At 38.6% G+C, this 19003-nt stretch overlaps 1 pseudogene; it reads right to left on the reverse strand.

Annotated features, from left to right (window-relative positions):
* Positions 1-18712, reverse strand: part of LOC107584703 (transcriptional enhancer factor TEF-1-like) — a 65503-nt pseudogene extending 46791 nt beyond the window's left edge.
* Positions 18713-19003: the final 291 nt, after the last annotated feature.

Raw genomic sequence — 19003 nt, forward strand, 5'->3', positions numbered from 1 at the left:
CGCAGAGAGCGGCATGTTTAGAAAGCCATGTAAAATTAATGCAAGTTCAACTTTTAAAAAACATGTCTAAAGACGTTATGGCGGTTTTCCCCATCCCACTGTATCTCATGTTTAATAAAGAAAGTAGCCTACTCTTTGTGATTGGTTTTCGGTGCTTTGTATTAAACTATACATACATGCATGGTGCTGTTTTTTTTCTAATTGTTTAAGCAACTTTATTAATTATATATGGTTTATAAACATTATTTTAAATATTATGCACTTTTTTTCAAAGATAGTCGTGTTATTTTAATACGCTTTGAAGAAACGTGCATAATATTTTGCTCGATGTGCCCTCTTGTGGCCTCAGGAGAGAAGCCAAAAGCTTTTTCCCCCTAACTGAAATTATGCTTTTTAAATTCGAATATAATTCTAAAGCGTGACCAAGATGTCTATAACCTGGCCAATTAACAAATTAACATGTTTTTCTTCTGTCAGCATCAATATTGTCAAAAGAAGATATATATGTTCTATTTTTTTTAACAGAGCAAAAATTTGAATATAGCCACCACATTATTTATCTGCATTTTTCAATTGATCATAATTGTTATGTGCATTAGTGCATAAAATTAGTTACGTTTTTTTAATGTATTTATGTTAATTTGAAATGTGCCGTAAATTCTGTTTCAGACCACACACAAAAATCTCCTATAATGTCTAATTCAGATATATTGGTTATAACTCTGTAAGCTTTCATTCTCTGTTTTTCAAGTACTATCGTAATCACCATCCCAGAGGTCCCTCCTCTATTAATATGAACATAGTTTGGCTTTTTGCAGATTTCAGAACGAATATTTATCCATTGATCCAAAAATGCCTAAATAACCTTTTAGCATACAATTTATGATTTAAGTTAATTTATGAAAGAATATAGATTTATAATATTGACAATGTATCAGTTTATTTTATAACTTATCAGTATCAGCAAGACAGTATTATTGCATCAGCAGTTGTAAAAAAAAAAAAAATGTTTTAAAAACATTGATAGCCCACTAGTTATTTATATGTCCAACATCTTACATTTACTCTCAAAAAAGATCTCACTAAAATTGAGTAATCTAATCCAACAACCAAGTTATTACAAAGAAACAACGATCCATTCACAAAACTGAACATAACTAGGTCGAAGGCCACCAGAAATCTGTCAGTATGACTTAAGAATATAATTTGGTAATGCAGTATTTAACACTGACTAATAGACGATCAGTCTTACCACAAGTACATCGACATGACAATCCATCAATTAATTCCTAATAATACTGTCTTTAAAAAATAATAAATACCACTTTAAAAATCAATTGAAAGTGTATGAACACAAAATGGGTTCGATAGATAACTCCTGATGACCTGCGAGAAGTCTGAAAGCTGTGGTCGGGGCTTTAGGTCATGAGTCAGAAAACCGCGGAAGGATTAACGGTGGGCATCCATTGTGGGAACAGACAGGCCACCGGCAGAAAGCTGTGGGTTGCAACCTCGAGGCTTCACCGAGACAGAGAGGATTACGCTAGACCACCTCTCGTAAATCCTCACGGCGAGGCGGCAGGTGAGGAGGAAGAGGTGGCCTGGGCATCTTTCCTCTATCTAGTCTTCTGTGTTTCCCAGCAGGCAGACAAACGCCCTCTCTCCCAGGGTCTGGTCGTGCTCCCATAGGACCAATTATTACAGCAAGTCCTCCACTGAATCACTCTATCAATTAGGAGGTGGTGAGCACATCATCACATATATTACTGCTGAGGCAGGCCTGGCTGTGGGGGTTAGGAGAGTGAGAGCGGCGGACATGGATGGATGGACAGCGGACTGATATGCTAGAGTCGGTCGCCATCATCAGGGCTCACCAGAGGTGCGGGACAACTCCACCTCCAGTCCTGCGGATGTGTGAACACACTGTCGGCTGGCACCTCCCAGCAAGCGCACTTTAAGAGCAAGAAAGAGGGTTAAATCAATATTTTCAATCTCTCAGGATCAATCCCACATCTGAACATGAAGAGAAACCTGTTAGCAGTCACCAATATGTGTAAATGAAAAGCCAAACTTCATGACCTTGATAGTTCTTGTCTTTAAGTTCCCTGCTCCATCTCCTGCAATGCAGCTCTCTAACAAGCCCAAACTCAGCTGAAATGTTTCAAATTTCGAATTAACTGGGCACCTGTGTCACACCACCTTCCAGAAAGTTCCATCAGAATATGAAGACATTAAATAAAGTTAGCAAAGCTGCTTAATATTTTATATTTGCATTTTATTTAAAAATACATGTACATTTCATAATTTTATTTTTAGAATTATTTATTAAGAACATGTAGATAATTTAAAGGGGTCATATGACGTTGCTACAAAGAACATTATTTTGTGTATTTGGTGTAATGAAATGTGTTTATGCGGTTTAAGGTTAAAAAACACATTATTTTCCACATACTGTACATTATTGCTGCTTCTCTATGCCCCGCCTTTCTGAAACACGTCGATTTTTGCGCTTTCACAACAAAACACAGCATCTTCACGACATGGCGGCGGCGGCAACAATACTAAAGCGAGAATCAAAGTTACGCTTTCTTTCTTTGCGTAAACATTTGGGCGGTGTAATGCAAATCTTCCCACACAGTGACGTAGACATGTGCAGGCGGGTTTTAACGAGGCGTTTTAGGGGGGTGTGGACGAGTCTTAACTTTTATAAAGAATATCTCTTTGGGTTTGAGACTTTAGTCTTTGCAACTTTAGGGATCTTATCTATTCAGCTTGTAACACTCCAAAGAGAAAGGAAAACTTGAAATCGCATCACATGACCCCTTTAATAAAGGCATTTCTTTATTTATATTTTAATTAATTTTTTTTTATTTTGTACTATAACATTTATAAGCAAGAAAAAAAACATTTAGGATGTGGCTAAATCTAGATTTAATTTGTTTTGATTGAGATGAAACATTCTATTATTTTCCCCACCCATGCAGTCTTCAGAACAGTCACTCACTTCAGGGCAGAGTTATCACATTATGAAGAAAAAATGACAACTGATGCACACAACACCAGAGACATTTGGTAAAACATTAAATAAGGATCATTTCATGTTGCATAACCAGAAATGAAAAATGTTTAAATCACATCCTGACAGGCTTCGCTCGGAATAGAATCCTACCATACAACTCTAACTATGTCTGCACTATAAATTATGCAATCTGTGAATCACAACATTTCCTACATTTTCCAAAATGTGCCATACACAAGAGCACACTGCATGCATCCCACAATGCAAACCGCTCTTTCTTGACTATACACTTCCAATATGATAAATCAATCTGAAATAATCACAATTTAAATTTTTCTTTAACAATGTCTTTCTTGACCCTTTATTAGATCAGAATGCTAAAAGTTAGGTCTTTAACCACCAAATTTGACCACAACATATACCTTTACATTTCTGAGATAATAACTGGATACCAATTAAGGAATTGAATCAGTTAATGTAATAAGATCATGTGATAAAAGTACTATATTTTACTGTTTAACAGCATTTATCACTGTGTAAGTTTCAAATAATATTTTTAAAAAACAGAAAGCAGTATTCAGTATAAGCAGCACAGTAGTTTGCCATTACCACAGTATGCCAACCAATGAACGCTGCTGCTTCTTTAAATGGAGCAGAATGTCCTGCTTCACTCATACAACAGCAGCCAATTGGAGAGATGAAATACGAGACCAGCCTCAGCACTGGCTGATTCTGCTGTATCCGCTCTTCAGCAGTGAAGAAGACAGCTCACATAATCACCACAAATCTCTCCAGTCACGTCCAAAAAATGCAGTCAAGTTCTGTTGAGCCGGCACATTCATTCTTTACAGGACACTTTAAATACCTTAATTATTGGTATGACATTAAACTTAAAGTTTATGTGAAAAAGAAAAAGAAATGTACAAAACAACAATTAGACCACTGAATTTAAGTGAATTTTTGACATTCCAGACTTATTCTTTGTATTCTGATATCCTTGAGAATCACAAAGTTGTTTTCTTTCATACTAAAGATGAAATTGTTAAAACTGACCACAACGTTTTACATGCCCTCATGGTCTCTGAACTTCAAAACAAGCTCTTTGTGCAATCGGAGAAGCTGTCAATAGTATCATGTCACATTGTGGTCAACAAATAGCAAACATGAAATGCCTTGGGCATTTTGCTTTCAGATTTGGCCAGCCAAGCATGGGATAGACTAGACAACCCAAAGCACTCTGGGTCACACTTCCATCCACCTGGCAGGCCTGGAGAATGTCTGACCAGTGGGGACATGCGGCATGGGACCCCAGGGTCATTTAACTCAGAACTCAGAAGGTCAACACTGGGGCACACCCTGGCCGAGAACACTAGAGATAAACAATGAAATCTGAAACCTCCATTGAAAAATAGCCTGTGTCAATACAAACAAAATTAAATTGATTCTCTGACATATGTTTACAACGTCTAGGTCCAAAAGAACGCAAAACTCCTTTTCATTCATTGTTGGCACAAAACATCAGATGCTGACAAGCCCTAACAAGGCCATCAAGACTAAGCTTTGTTAAGTGTGACACTACCAGGAGGCGTAAAATAAAGTCCACGTCCATCACTCTGAAAACACGGCTAAATAGCTTGTGGTCTGACAGATTTTGCTGCAGCTTTTGTGTTTTCGGGATCAAACACATGCATATTTTTGGCACTGCACTGCAAAGCCCCTTTCTCTTATTTTGCAGTCAGGTGGACGACAGCAATATGAACTTTAGGGCACACAATCAATGATAACTCAATATGCTTTGTTAGAAATCACTCCAAGTATTTCAGCAAAATGAAAAAAAAAAAACACAAGGCACAGAGAAAGAGGCACAGCTAGTTTGCTTGTTTGTATTATCCATACAGAATATCAATGCAGCTGTTCCCCTCAGGAACACGTTATTCAGGGCGCAGCATTCAACTGATTTTACGCAAAATAAGACAGTGGTGAAAAAAGACTAATCATCATTATGTTGCAAGAAAAATGGTTTCATACTCCGTTTACTGCATGAGAACAACCCTGGTGGTATTTCTGACTCATTTTGCCGGCGTAAAACGTAATCGTTTTGTAATCGGAAATGTGTTTCTTGCAGGTGTAAAATCACTGTGGCGTGTCAAAGCTACAATTGCGCACAAACAAAAGCGAGGGATTATATTGGAGGTGTGTGTTAGACTAAAGTTCTCCAGACTCCATTCTGAGCGAATGCAGGAAGCAGAGGCCTGAGCGGATCCCAGAATTCCTCATTATCCTCACAGCGGGTAGCAAGGGTGCACCAGCGGTGCAAGCGCGAAGCGGGTCGCCGCTGAGGCAGGTCTGGGAACAGAGCATTGGCAGCCCCACGGGGAGGCCAGGCTCGCTCATTAGGCCTAAATGATCCACGGCAGCCCTGCAAACCAAGTGCCACTTAGTGCCCGTCGGAGACGCCAGTCCGGCCCTGATGAGATTGCTGAGCACACTGCATATCTGTAATAACACGGCGAACAAAAAAGGCCTCACAATGGCTGACGGTAACTCTGGCAAATGGGTCCAGCCAACGTCTGGGCAATAACGTGGCAGCGCACTCCCCGCAAATGTCTTTCATCCTTTGGTCGGGGTTGAAATGACACAATATGATAAATGTTTGCCACCTTCAAAGCAAACAGATGCGCTGTGGGAACCGTTCTGGTGGCGAAAACCTGATATCAGCAAGTGCGACTGCCGCTAAAAGCAGCTCGTTGCTCCTGAGACAGATGGTCGTTTCACACGTAATAATTACAGCAGCCTCATGTATTCTCACGCTCCTGTCACATTGTGATATTTACACTGCTTTATGGTAATAATCTGACTGATTATACTAATAAATGTCACGAAAACTTTCCCAACACACGTCTGAAATGCAGTGCATTCTACTTCTATTTCATAACCAGCTATTTTGTCTTCTTTACAAGCAAAAATATCCAAACATCCTTAAAGCAATAAGATAAGTTTACTCGAAAACCTAAACTATGTGTGATATTAAGACTTGAGCATGTATCTTAAATTCTTTTTTTTTAATTCACATTAGAAAACTAAGCAACACCATTTAGAAAATGATTTATTTCATGAAAGACCCAAATCTTTAAGAAAACATTTAAAGGGATAGTACACCCAAAAATGTTGTCAACCTTTACTCACTGTGACATTTTGAAGGATGTCAATAAAGACAGAATTTTCTTTTCTTTTGGGGTGGAGGGTGAACTATCCCTTTAAGATGGTGTACTTCAGGGTTAAAGGGTTAGTTCACCCAAAAATGAAAATTAGCCCATGAAATACTCACCCTCAAGGCATCCTAGGTATACAGTGGGTACGGAAAGTATTCAGACCCCCTTAAATGTTTCACTCTTTGTTATATTGCAGCCATTTGCTAAAATCATTTAAGTTAATTTTTTTTCCTCATTAATGTACACACAGCACCCCATATTGACAGAAAAACACAGAATTGTTGACATTTTTGCAGATTTATTAAAAAAGAAAAACTGAAATATCACATGGTCCTAAGTATTCAGACCCTTTTGCTGTGACACTCATATATTTAACTCAGGTGCTGTCCATTTCTTCTGATCATCCTTGAGATGGTTCTACACCTTCATTTGAGTCCAGCTGTGTTTGATTATACTGATTGGACTTGATTAGGAAAGCCACACACCTGTCTATATAAGACCTTACAGCTCACAGTGCATGTCAGAGCAAATGAGAATCATGAGGTCAAAGGAACTGCCTGAAGAGCTCAGAGACAGAATTGGGAACTAAGTGCTCTTAGGCCAAGGTTACAAAAAAAATTCTGCTGCACTTAAGGTTCCCAAGAGCACGGAGTTATATTAAAAATTGTCTTTGATCTTCCAAGCTGTTTAATGGCAGCCATCCACAATAAAAAGTGCCTCACATGGGTCCGGGGGGTGAACAAAGGCCTCCTGTAGTGAATCGATGCATTTTTGTAAGAAACATATCCATATTTAAAGCTTAATAATCAATTTAATCTAGCTTGTGCTCACTGTTGTACACGGAAGCAGCTCCGGGCGGATGACGTAGGATGTCGGCATTGCGCATGCGCCACTCAGAAGTGACGAAAGCGGAAGCGCAGGGGAGAGATCAAAACAAAACAACGATCACAAATTAGAAGTACAAAATTAGTATTTGTAAAGAAGAATGTTGGAGGATTTCGATATAAGCCAAGAGGAGACTGGTTTTCCTTTGCTAAAGTAAGGAAACTTTGCTTCCTTTGCTCCTGTTAACAAACGTTGGTTTTCACGAGTCTCACCGGCGCATGTGCAACGCCGACATCTTACATCATCCTTCCAGAGCTGCTTCCGTGTACAACTGTTGGCACAAGCTAGATTAAAGTGATTATTACATTTTGAATCTGGATATTTTCTTACAAAAACGCATCGCTACAGAAGGCCTTTGTTCACCCCCCGGAGCCATGTGAGGCAGTTTTTATTATGGATGGATGGATGCACTTTATTTCACTTCTTTTGGACTGATGAACTGCAACACCCGCTGACTGCTATTAAACAGCTTGGAAGATCAAAGAACATTTTTAATATAACTCTGATTGGATTCATCTGAAAGAAGGAAGTCCTATACGCCTAGGATCGCTTGAGGGTGAGTAAATAATGGGATAATTTTCATTTTTGGGTGAACTATCCCTTTATGGCTAGATAGTATAAAGATTAATCTACTGGACATGTGCACATTAATACTGCATAATTGTTGTCACACTGTACTACAATAATTACTTTTTTGCCTTATTGTAGAGGGTAGGTGTAGACGTTAATAAAACACAGGTAGAAAATAGGTAAAAATTTGATTTACTGTTAGCCTGTATCCCTTCTAGACACAACCGCTCTTCAGTCCAATGAGACTTCAGTGTGGGTGGAGCTACCCAGCGCGACAAGCAACCAAATGTCGCGGCCATGGGTTGTTAGGACAAAAACTCACGTAACATGGAAGATATAAATGTGGTGCTTTATGCAATCAATTAAATTTTTTTCAACGCCATTTTTTTCTCCAAAAATCTGTTGGAAACAAAGATGAAGTTTTGGAAAACGAAACTCAGAGTTTATACATATTACACGCTACAGTCAGCATTGTGCTGTGGCGCATTATTCCTAACAATTTGACTTAAGGCTCTGCTGCGTGCACAATAACACCCATTAAATGCAATTTCTGGGAACTGAATGTCCCATTGTGCGTTTCTTGCCATATTTCACATCTGGTCATGTGTTCATTTATATACTCCGGAGGGTATGTATTCACGCAGGGTGTGCTGAATGGAGGCTCGCAAAGCAGGTGAATTATGTAAGTGCCGCGTCTTCGATTCTTTCTGCTGAAGGGGACCGCCACTTTCTTCCAGCCCCTTTCATGGTCCTCTCATCACAAAGCAGCTGTTGTGATGTTTTTCACCGCAGTCACAATTAACCTCTGAGGCTGGGCAGGGAGCCAGCCCCGGCACAACTCAGGGCGCTAGAGAGCCCATCAGGTAAACAGTATGATAAGCTTTGCTGCAAAAATTAGACATTGTTTTGAAGTGAGAGGCAGTTGCTATAGTGACTGTTGCTAATTAACTGCATTCAGCCAGGGGAACAAAGGGCTTAAGGGTACTCAGGACGGCATCTCTCGCAGAGAGCTATGCGCAGTGAATATGTGCGATCCCGCGGGTCTCTCTGCACTAAAATACCTGCGCCTCTGCTTCTCTCCTCCTTGTCCAAGCCAGGAGACGCGCGACAGTCGTTTTATCAAAGGCTAAAGGCTGCTGGACACCAATTAGAGAACTGTGTGAATCTCAATGCCATCGGGTTCGAAGCTGCCCTAAAACAAAAATAATCATCCAATCCCCAGCCAATCAGGGTGCTTCATCAGCATGGAGGACCTCTCGAAGGAGATCTCATCAGCTCCTGTGGCATTCTGGAGAGTGGCCTGCCAGCCAGTGCATTTCATTAAAACGATGGTACACAATGGAGAAGTAACACAGAAACACGAGTCACAATGTTGTAAGGTCACTGTTCCGAATTGTGCTTTAAGAAAATGGTGACCTGACAGGGTTAAGAAAGGTTTACTAGATGATCATTAGATTTTTAAAAGATTTGCAGAAAAGACAAAAAAATCAGTGGGTGGTCACTACTGAAAAACTATAAATTTTCAAGATTTGGCAAAATGACTAATTTACCAATAAGGAAACCTGGATCTGGGATAAATGTACACATGCAACTCCCCTGAGAATGCTTAAATGTGATCACTGTCTAACATTTAAAAACGGCTTGCTACTATTGCACTGCTATAAAATATCAAACATTTAGAGAAAATATCAAACTATTAAGAGAAGAAAAATCTACTCAATATCACTAATCACTAGACAGTTTTCAGATAACTAGTTCATTGAATATGTTGTGTTTTACATGGGATAGAGGTGCTTTCATCACACTGTATGACACCATGTCTACACCGGTTGCGACAGTTGTCGTGTCGCACAACAACTTAAGACTCTCTATACTGGACGCAAAAGAGTGACCGTTAAAAATCATTTGAACTTTGTGTCAGTACATCATAAATAGAACGAGGCAGCAGTTTACTGTGTTGTGCCGTGTCGCATTGCGCTGCATCCAGTGTGAGACAGCGTCACCGATTATAATGGGTTCTATAGTATTTTGTCGCTCCGCACCGCTCGCGTCCAGTGTAGACACGGTGTGACTGTAATTTTAGCTGTAAAATACTGTAAAAAACACTACAGGAAAAATCTTAATTGCTTAATGGGAAGTTTCTTTACCAAATACAGGGGGAAAACACTAAAAGAGCTAACCAAAAATTTTATGTAATTTTCCGGGGGGTGAACAAAGGCCTCCTGTAGTGAATCGATGTGTTTTTGTAAGAAAAATAACCATATTTAAATGTAATAATCAATTTAATCTAGCTTGCGCTCACTGTTGTACACGGAAGCAGCTCCGGGCGGATGACGTAGGATGTCGGCATTGCGCATGCGCCACTCAGAAGTGACGAAAGCGGAAGCGCAGGGGAGAGATCAAAACAAAACAACGATCACAAATTAGAAGTACAAAATTAGTATTTGTAAAGAAGAATGTTGGAGGATTTCGATATAAGCCAAGAGGAGACTGGTTTTCCTTTGCTAAAGTAAGGAAACTTTGCTTCCTTTGCTCCTGTTAACAAACGTTGGTTTTCACGAGTCTCACCGGCGCATGTGCAACGCCGACATCTTACATCATCCTTCCAGAGCTGCTTCCGTGTACAACTGTTGGCACAAGCTAGATTAAAGTGATTATTACATTTTGAATCTGGATATTTTCTTACAAAAACGCATCGCTACAGAAGGCCTTTGTTCACCCCCCGGAGCCATGTGAGGCAGTTTTTATTATGGATGGATGGATGCACTTTATTTCACTTCTTTTGGACTGATGAACTGCAACACCCGCTGACTGCTATTAAACAGCTTGGAAGATCAAAGAACATTTTTAATATAACTCTGATTGGATTCATCTGAAAGAAGGAAGTCCTATACGCCTAGGATGGCTTGAGGGTGAGTAAATAATGGGATAATTTTCATTTTTGGGTGAACTATCCCTTTATGGCTAGATAGTATAAAGATTAATCTACTGGACATGTGCACATTAATATTGCATAATTGTTGTCACACTGTACTACAATAATTACTTTTTTGCCTTATTGTAGAGGGTAGGTGTAGACGTTAATAAAACACAGGTAGAAAATAGGTAAAAATTTGATTTACTGTTAGCCTGTATCCCTTCTAGACACAACCGCTCTTCAGTCCAATGAGACTTCAGTGTGGGTGGAGCTACCCAGCGCGACAAGCAACCAAATGTCGCGGCCATGGGTTGTTAGGACAAAAACTCACGTAACATGGAAGATATAAATGTGGTGCTTTATGCAATCAATTAAATTTTTTTCAACGCCATTTTTTTCTCCAAAAATCTGTTGGAAACAAAGATGAAGTTTTGGAAAACGAAACTCAGAGTTTATACATATTACACGCTACAGTCAGCATTGTGCTGTGGCGCATTATTCCTAACAATTTGACTTAAGGCTCTGCTGCGTGCACAATAACACCCATTAAATGCAATTTCTGGGAACTGAATGTCCCATTGTGCGTTTCTTGCCATATTTCACATCTGGTCATGTGTTCATTTATATACTCCGGAGGGTATGTATTCACGCAGGGCGTGCTGAATGGAGGCTCGCAAAGCAGGTGAATTATGTAAGTGCCGCGTCTTCGATTCTTTCTGCTGAAGGGGACCGCCACTTTCTTCCAGCCCCTTTCATGGTCCTCTCATCACAAAGCAGCTGTTGTGATGTTTTTCACCGCAGTCACAATTAACCTCTGAGGCTGGGCAGGGAGCCAGCCCCGGCACAACTCAGGGCGCTAGAGAGCCCATCAGGTAAACAGTATGATAAGCTTTGCTGCAAAAATTAGACATTGTTTTGAAGTGAGAGGCAGTTGCTATAGTGACTGTTGCTAATTAACTGCATTCAGCCAGGGGAACAAAGGGCTTAAGGGTACTCAGGACGGCATCTCTCGCAGAGAGCTATGCGCAGTGAATATGTGCGATCCCGCGGGTCTCTCTGCACTAAAATACCTGCGCCTCTGCTTCTCTCCTCCTTGTCCAAGCCAGGAGACGCGCGACAGTCGTTTTATCAAAGGCTAAAGGCTGCTGGACACCAATTAGAGAACTGTGTGAATCTCAATGCCATCGGGTTCGAAGCTGCCCTAAAACAAAAATAATCATCCAATCCCCAGCCAATCAGGGTGCTTCATCAGCATGGAGGACCTCTCGAAGGAGATCTCATCAGCTCCTGTGGCATTCTGGAGAGTGGCCTGCCAGCCAGTGCATTTCATTAAAACGATGGTACACAATGGAGAAGTAACACAGAAACACGAGTCACAATGTTGTAAGGTCACTGTTCCGAATTGTGCTTTAAGAAAATGGTGACCTGACAGGGTTAAGAAAGGTTTACTAGATGATCATTAGATTTTTAAAAGATTTGCAGAAAAGACAAAAAAATCAGTGGGTGGTCACTACTGAAAAACTATAAATTTTCAAGATTTGGCAAAATGACTAATTTACCAATAAGGAAACCTGGATCTGGGATAAATGTACACATGCAACTCCCCTGAGAATGCTTAAATGTGATCACTGTCTAACATTTAAAAACGGCTTGCTACTATTGCACTGCTATAAAATATCAAACATTTAGAGAAAATATCAAACTATTAAGAGAAGAAAAATCTACTCAATATCACTAATCACTAGACAGTTTTCAGATAACTAGTTCATTGAATATGTTGTGTTTTACATGGGATAGAGGTGCTTTCATCACACTGTATGACACCATGTCTACACCGGTTGCGACAGTTGTCGTGTCGCACAACAACTTAAGACTCTCTATACTGGACGCAAAAGAGTGACCGTTAAAAATCATTTGAACTTTGTGTCAGTACATCATAAATAGAACGAGGCAGCAGTTTACTGTGTTGTGCCGTGTCGCATTGCGCTGCATCCAGTGTGAGACAGCGTCACCGATTATAATGGGTTCTATAGTATTTTGTCGCTCCGCACCGCTCGCGTCCAGTGTAGACACGGTGTGACTGTAATTTTAGCTGTAAAATACTGTAAAAAACACTACAGGAAAAATCTTAATTGCTTAATGGGAAGTTTCTTTACCAAATACAGGGGGAAAACACTAAAAGAGCTAACCAAAAATTTTATGTAATTTTACAGTAAAATTCGGTTAAATGTACCCTTTTTGAAAGTACAAATAACAAATAATCTTATAATTTACTTTAAACTGCCATATTTTGTAAATATGTTTTACTGTATTTTTACAGAACTATTCTGGCAACCACAGAAATACAGTTTTTGTTAACAACTGAATTTTTGAAAATTATGTTAGTTTAATGCAATTAGGCATGAATGTAAAATAAGTGTAAATTATTTATTAGTTATTAAGTATTTGCAGAATGACAACAAATTAATTTCAGCTGATCAAATTCCTAGATTTCAAGGGTAAAGCCTGTTTTGTCTATTTTGTATATGGGCCACAACAAACATGCACAACAAGCCTAGAGTCAAAATAACCCTGTATCGAAAAACGGCCCATTAACCACATTCAATTCACCAAAAATGTCAATCAAGTCTGTTTCTCTAATTTGTCCCGGAACCCCACTGACAGACGCACCCTCTTGTTTTGACAGCTGTAACGGCCCTTGTTAATGGTTGAGTGAGTGAGCGGGTCACAGTTCACGGTGTGAAGGCTTTGGCACTAGGACCCAGTGACAGCTGCAGAGCTGAAAGACGAGACTATACAACGACTCTGTGCTCAAAGAGAGGGCAACCGCAATCTGCTGCCTTCAGTGTCCCGCCAAACTTTGTAAAAGCCCAAACACTGCCTTTCAGAGCTCTACTCTAGATGCAATGCTCACATAAATCAGAAAAAAAGTTTATAATGGCAAAACATACACGTACCATATTTTCTGGAATATGAGTCGTTTTTTCATCATCTGAAGTGCTGCAACATAATCCAAAGCAACGTATATAATGCAAGTATTTAAACACCAAGCACACAAAACATGCCCAAAACGCACATCTGGATTCATGCCGAACCACACAACAGTTTAAGAATGTTTGAAAAATGTTTAGGTTTGTCATTTATAATGAATGTCACTATAATTTATGTTGGTTTTATACTTACATTTTTCACTGTAAATAAAGATATGATCAGCAAGTCATGGCAACTTATGTTTTTACATGAACTATTTAGCATTTTCAACTTTTTTTCAGAATTTATATGAAATTCAACTTGAATTTTTATGTCAGTTTAATGTAATTTCAGTTGAAATGACTTGTACAACCAAGTTGATTATACTCAAAAATTCAATGAAGCAACTTAAGTTTTTAAGTTGAAATAGGGATTTTGATATGGATTTTTTTATGAATATGGATTTTTTACAGTGTACAGTTAAATTTAAAGGATTGTTGTGGAGTGAGGGGGACTAAAATACATGTTTATAGTGTCTGTGAACATTTCATTTTATTTCTTTTTGAATTAAACAATAATATGTGGCACACCAATGCAACTTATCTGTGTTTTTTTTTTCTCTCAACAATGCAATTTTAACCCAGTGTGACTTTTCCGGAAAATATAGTGCACACATTTATTTTACATAGTAAAGGTATCATTATTTGTCATTATATCATTGTATAGTTCTATGTTGTATAACAAGTTTTGACATTCATTGTGATCATTTGCAAAATGGGGAAATTTTGACATTAATTCGTTAATTTATGCATGGATATGCTGCTGGCTTTCTCACCGCTGTAAAAATAAAAGTCCCGCTTCCGACACAACGGCCAGACAGAAAAATATCAGATTAAAAATGCCAACTGTCGATATATCGGATGACTACTACAAATGATAACCTCTTTCATGTTTTGTCTTAAAGGGATAGTTCACCCAAAAATGAAAATCCAGTACTCACCCTCGTGTCGTTACAAACCAATAAGACCTTCATTCATCTTCAGAATACAAATTCAAATATTTTTGATGAAATCCGAGAGCTTTCTGACCCTCCATTGACAGCAATGTACCTGAAATGTTTCCAGGTCGAAAAACAGAGTAAGGACATCTGTAAAATAGTCCATATGACATCAGTGGTTCAACCGTAATTTTCCAAAGCTACGAGAATCGTTGAATAAAGTCATTCTTTTTGTTTTCTTTGTGCACAAACTGTATTCTCGTAGCTTCATAAAATTATGGTTGAACCACTGATGTCACATGGACTATTTTATCAATGTCCTTACTCTGTTTCTGGGCCTGGGGACATTTCAGGTACATTGCTGTCTACGGAGGGTAAGAAAGCTCTCAGATTTATTTGGGTTTCAAATAAATTTTTGTTCTGAAGATGAACGAAGGTCTCACGGTTTTGGAACGACATGAGGGTGAGTAATTAATGACAGAATTTGCGTTTTGGAGTGAACTATCCCTTTAAGCATTATTTGTATTACTTTGCTAGAACATGGTGTAGGATGAAGGAAAGGCCTCTCATCCAGACTGTCTCTTTGGCTTAAGTGGAATTTTACATACCTTTTCTAGAGCCAGTTCCTGTCTGCAGGAACCATTTGCTATTTTATGCTGAATTAGACCATCCGGCTGCAGTCTTTCTCTCTATCTTCACCCTGATTGCCACATACAGCCTCCTATTTGCTCTATTACTTGTCTTTTCTTCCAATAACTTCACTTTTCTGTAACAGATTACAAAACAACCAAACAAACAATCATGGGGTCTTCATTTCAGGAATAACGGAATCAATATGCTTTCATAGCAACAAGTCTAAACTTTGCTGGCAGTGATTTGTCTAGAGTATGCGATCATCTGCTTGTAATACGCATTACATGTGTAACAATGTGGCCCATGATACTGTGCTGCTTTCCTGTTGTCTCTGCCTGTGGTCTGGAGGACTGTGATGGACATCGCTGTTGAGTAAACATGCAACCGGACACCCTGAACAGCTGCTAAAGCTGACCTCTGGTCAATCTCTGCACTCTCAGACAGGTCAGCAACCCCAGCGCTGCACACCAGCTCTCTACTGGTTACGCGGTCAGGTGATTTTGTCATTACGATTTCCTGTTTGATATTGGCTCACATATTACTTCTTCTGTACAAATGATATACAGCAAATGGTAATAGAAAATTCAGAACGGTTTGTGCTACTGTACAAAATTCTGTTCACGAATGCAAAAACTCCTGTTCTTAATCCGTATCTTTTTTTCCACTAAAAATACATACATTTAAAACAATATTAATTTATGTGGGAGGCACAATGACTCCTTTTTAAAGAAGTGTCTGGAAAGTTAAATGTTTGACGTTCCATTAAGAGTTTCAAGCATAAACCTTATAAAAATACATTTTATTCATATGGTTTATGCTAAAAACAGTGACAAATCTGCTAATGCAAAAAAAAAAACTTTATATAAGATATATTTTAATTATTTTAATAGTCAAATACGTAAATACTGTTTTTATACTCCTTAAAATATTAAGCAGCAAAAACATTTTTAATTAATAAGAAGAAAAATACATCTTGAGAATTAAATCAGCATATTAGATTGATTTCTGAAGGGTAATACAGATTTGCCATCACCACAGAAATAAATTATTTTCAAATATATAATATAATATAATATAATATAATATAATATAATATAATATAATATAATATAATATAATATAATATAATATAATATAATATAATATAATATAATATAATATAATATAATATTCAAATATATAATATAATATAATATAATATAATATAATATAATATAATATAATATAATATAATATAATATAATATAATATAAAAACAGAAACCAGGCATTTTAAATAGTCACAATATTTTACAATTACTGTTTTTACAGTTAGGGCCTTTGAGAACATAAGATAATTCATTGAAAACGATTCCAAACTTTTGAATTGTAATGTAAATTATTTGTTGTCAATGCTGGTTTTAAGTTTCTGCATGAACTTGTGAAGAAAACCACAAAATAAACCCTCTTTATATCAGTCTGAGCACTGCTGAATCTTGCACTTGGACTTGATCATTTAAAACTGGTCAGCCAAACCTATTTTCAGGCTTTAATCCTGAACAGAGGGAGTGAATGAGAGCGAGTTTGAGAGCAGAGGCTGTGCAGGGTGTTTCGGTGGTAGTGTGGCCCGAAACGCTTTTTGTAATGGCAGCTGAGAGGCCTTGCTGCCACTCTTAAACTTTCCATTTCATTTGGCCGGAGGGGTCACATGACAGCTGCAAACGAATGCCCTGAGGGCCTTCTGCTTTCACTTGACACTGACAAGCTGTGAGGGACTCCAACACCGCGGAAAGAAAATATTCCCTCTTTCCATGACATCACCCAGCCAGGAATGGAGAAAAGGGGGAGGACGGCAGGAGCAGGAGAGGAGGAGGAGGAGGGGGTGGCACAGCTGGTGACAGCCGCAGTACCATCTGCTCCTGACTAATAGTTCATGCTGCTTTACTTACACTCCCACTACTCAACAACAAGTGAACGAATGGGAAGCCTGCTGCAGAGGCCCAAGACTTCAGAGATTCCTGATTGACAATGGCTCTCATCTTCTCCACCACTTCACTCTCATGTGATTCCTCAGAGCCCTCCGTTTCACTTCTCACCTCCGGCGATCAGCTCTGGGACGATCCAAGAGCCCTGAACGCTGAGGCTACATCGTAGGGGATTCGTGTTGTTACTTTGTCATGTGACATTGACGACAGGTCTTAACCAGATGCAAAGTGGCAAGTTACCAGCAACAAGTAATATCTCTGTCCACAGTAAAAATGAAATATTTCAACATACTTAACACGAAAACAGTGTCCGCAATCCATTTTACTTTAATAATGGAATGTGAAACTGGAAAAATCTAGGATCTAATTTTTTCCACCTGTAATGGATTGGTCCTTAAAAAGGGGTCAGGTGGCTGAAGGAGTGAAAAATAATTGGGCTTGGTGACGTATTAATACAATTTGATAAAAGATTACAAAGGAAGCAATGCATGCACCAATAATAACATTTTGTCCAATACTGACAATAATTATTAATTTGTGGTGTTAAAATGTGACACTATTAAATAAAATATCTAAACACGTCTCTTTTATTCTAACAATATACCAATCATTATTTCTGCACGATACAGGCAGATTTTTAGAAAAATTAAATTTTACTCATAAAACTAACAATTGTGATTTAAAATTAGATTTAAAAAAAATGGGTTTGCTGTGCTTGTTTGTAGGGAACAATTTAGCCATACCTTTGTGATTATATCAATATGGCTAAATAATAATAATAATAATATTTATTATTATTATTATTATTATTATTAATTTCACTGCAAAATAAAAAATATAATAATAATAATAATAATAATTTTACATTACTGTAAAATTATAATACTAATATTTATGCCTGTCTTAATTTTTATTTTTTTTAATGACCTCAATTGCGGCCAACAAGGCCAGGAACATATATTACGAAACCGGGTCAATATTGATTTCCTGTTGATTTAACAAACAGCCATTGAGCAAGATTTTGGACCAACTAGATGTCACTATGCCTGGGGGCCTGCCCAGTGCAACAAAAATTGTAAACCAAGTGATCCTAAGTGACCAGTTCTCATGATCAATGGTTGTGCTTAGGACAAAACCTCAGATGAGCATTAAAGAGATTTAGCACTTGCAACTTTGCCATATTATACCTACATGTCATATCAACACCTTTCATTTTTCTCACTTCTGTTGATTGCGTTTCCAAAGAAACAGATAAACTGATTTTGGCCGTATCCTGTAGAGAACAGTTTGGAAGAGCCACTGAGTTCTTACCATACATCTTGCCCTCATCCGAGAGGATAATTTTACGGCGTCCACAGGGCGGGTAGATGGCCAGTGCCTCCTGGAAGCTCTGCTCTATGTCAGGACTCCACACCCCCTCAGCATCGTTGTCAATGGGCTTGTCTGCCGAGTCACTCATCCTCTCAATATCCTCGGCAGAGCTTTCACTGCCACTCCAGCTGCTGGGATCAATGGTGGCGGTTGGGACCTCCAAGCCGAAGCCTGGAGCAGACTAGGGTGAATCCTGAAAGTGACAATAAACAAAGTTGTGGTTACACTCTACAGAACAGATGTCTGTCACTGAGATATCAGGTGATGCAGTTGTTCGATGGTAGGATCATTTTCAGTTCATGCCACTGGTTGAGCCAAAACATTTCCAACCATTCATAAAAATAGAGCTAAGTTTTAAAGAGTTTGCCCTCTTTGGTGAATTCAGTGAATGGCTTTTTCATAGCTGTCTCTGCACATTAAACTGTCAATAGAGAAAGTATTTTAACATTGTAAAAATGACACACTA

The sequence above is a fragment of the Sinocyclocheilus grahami genome, unplaced genomic scaffold, assembly GCF_001515645.1.
Source record: "Sinocyclocheilus grahami isolate Dianchi unplaced genomic scaffold, SAMN03320097.WGS_v1.1 scaffold62.1, whole genome shotgun sequence".
In the NCBI taxonomy this organism is placed as follows: Eukaryota; Metazoa; Chordata; class Actinopteri; order Cypriniformes; family Cyprinidae; genus Sinocyclocheilus; species Sinocyclocheilus grahami.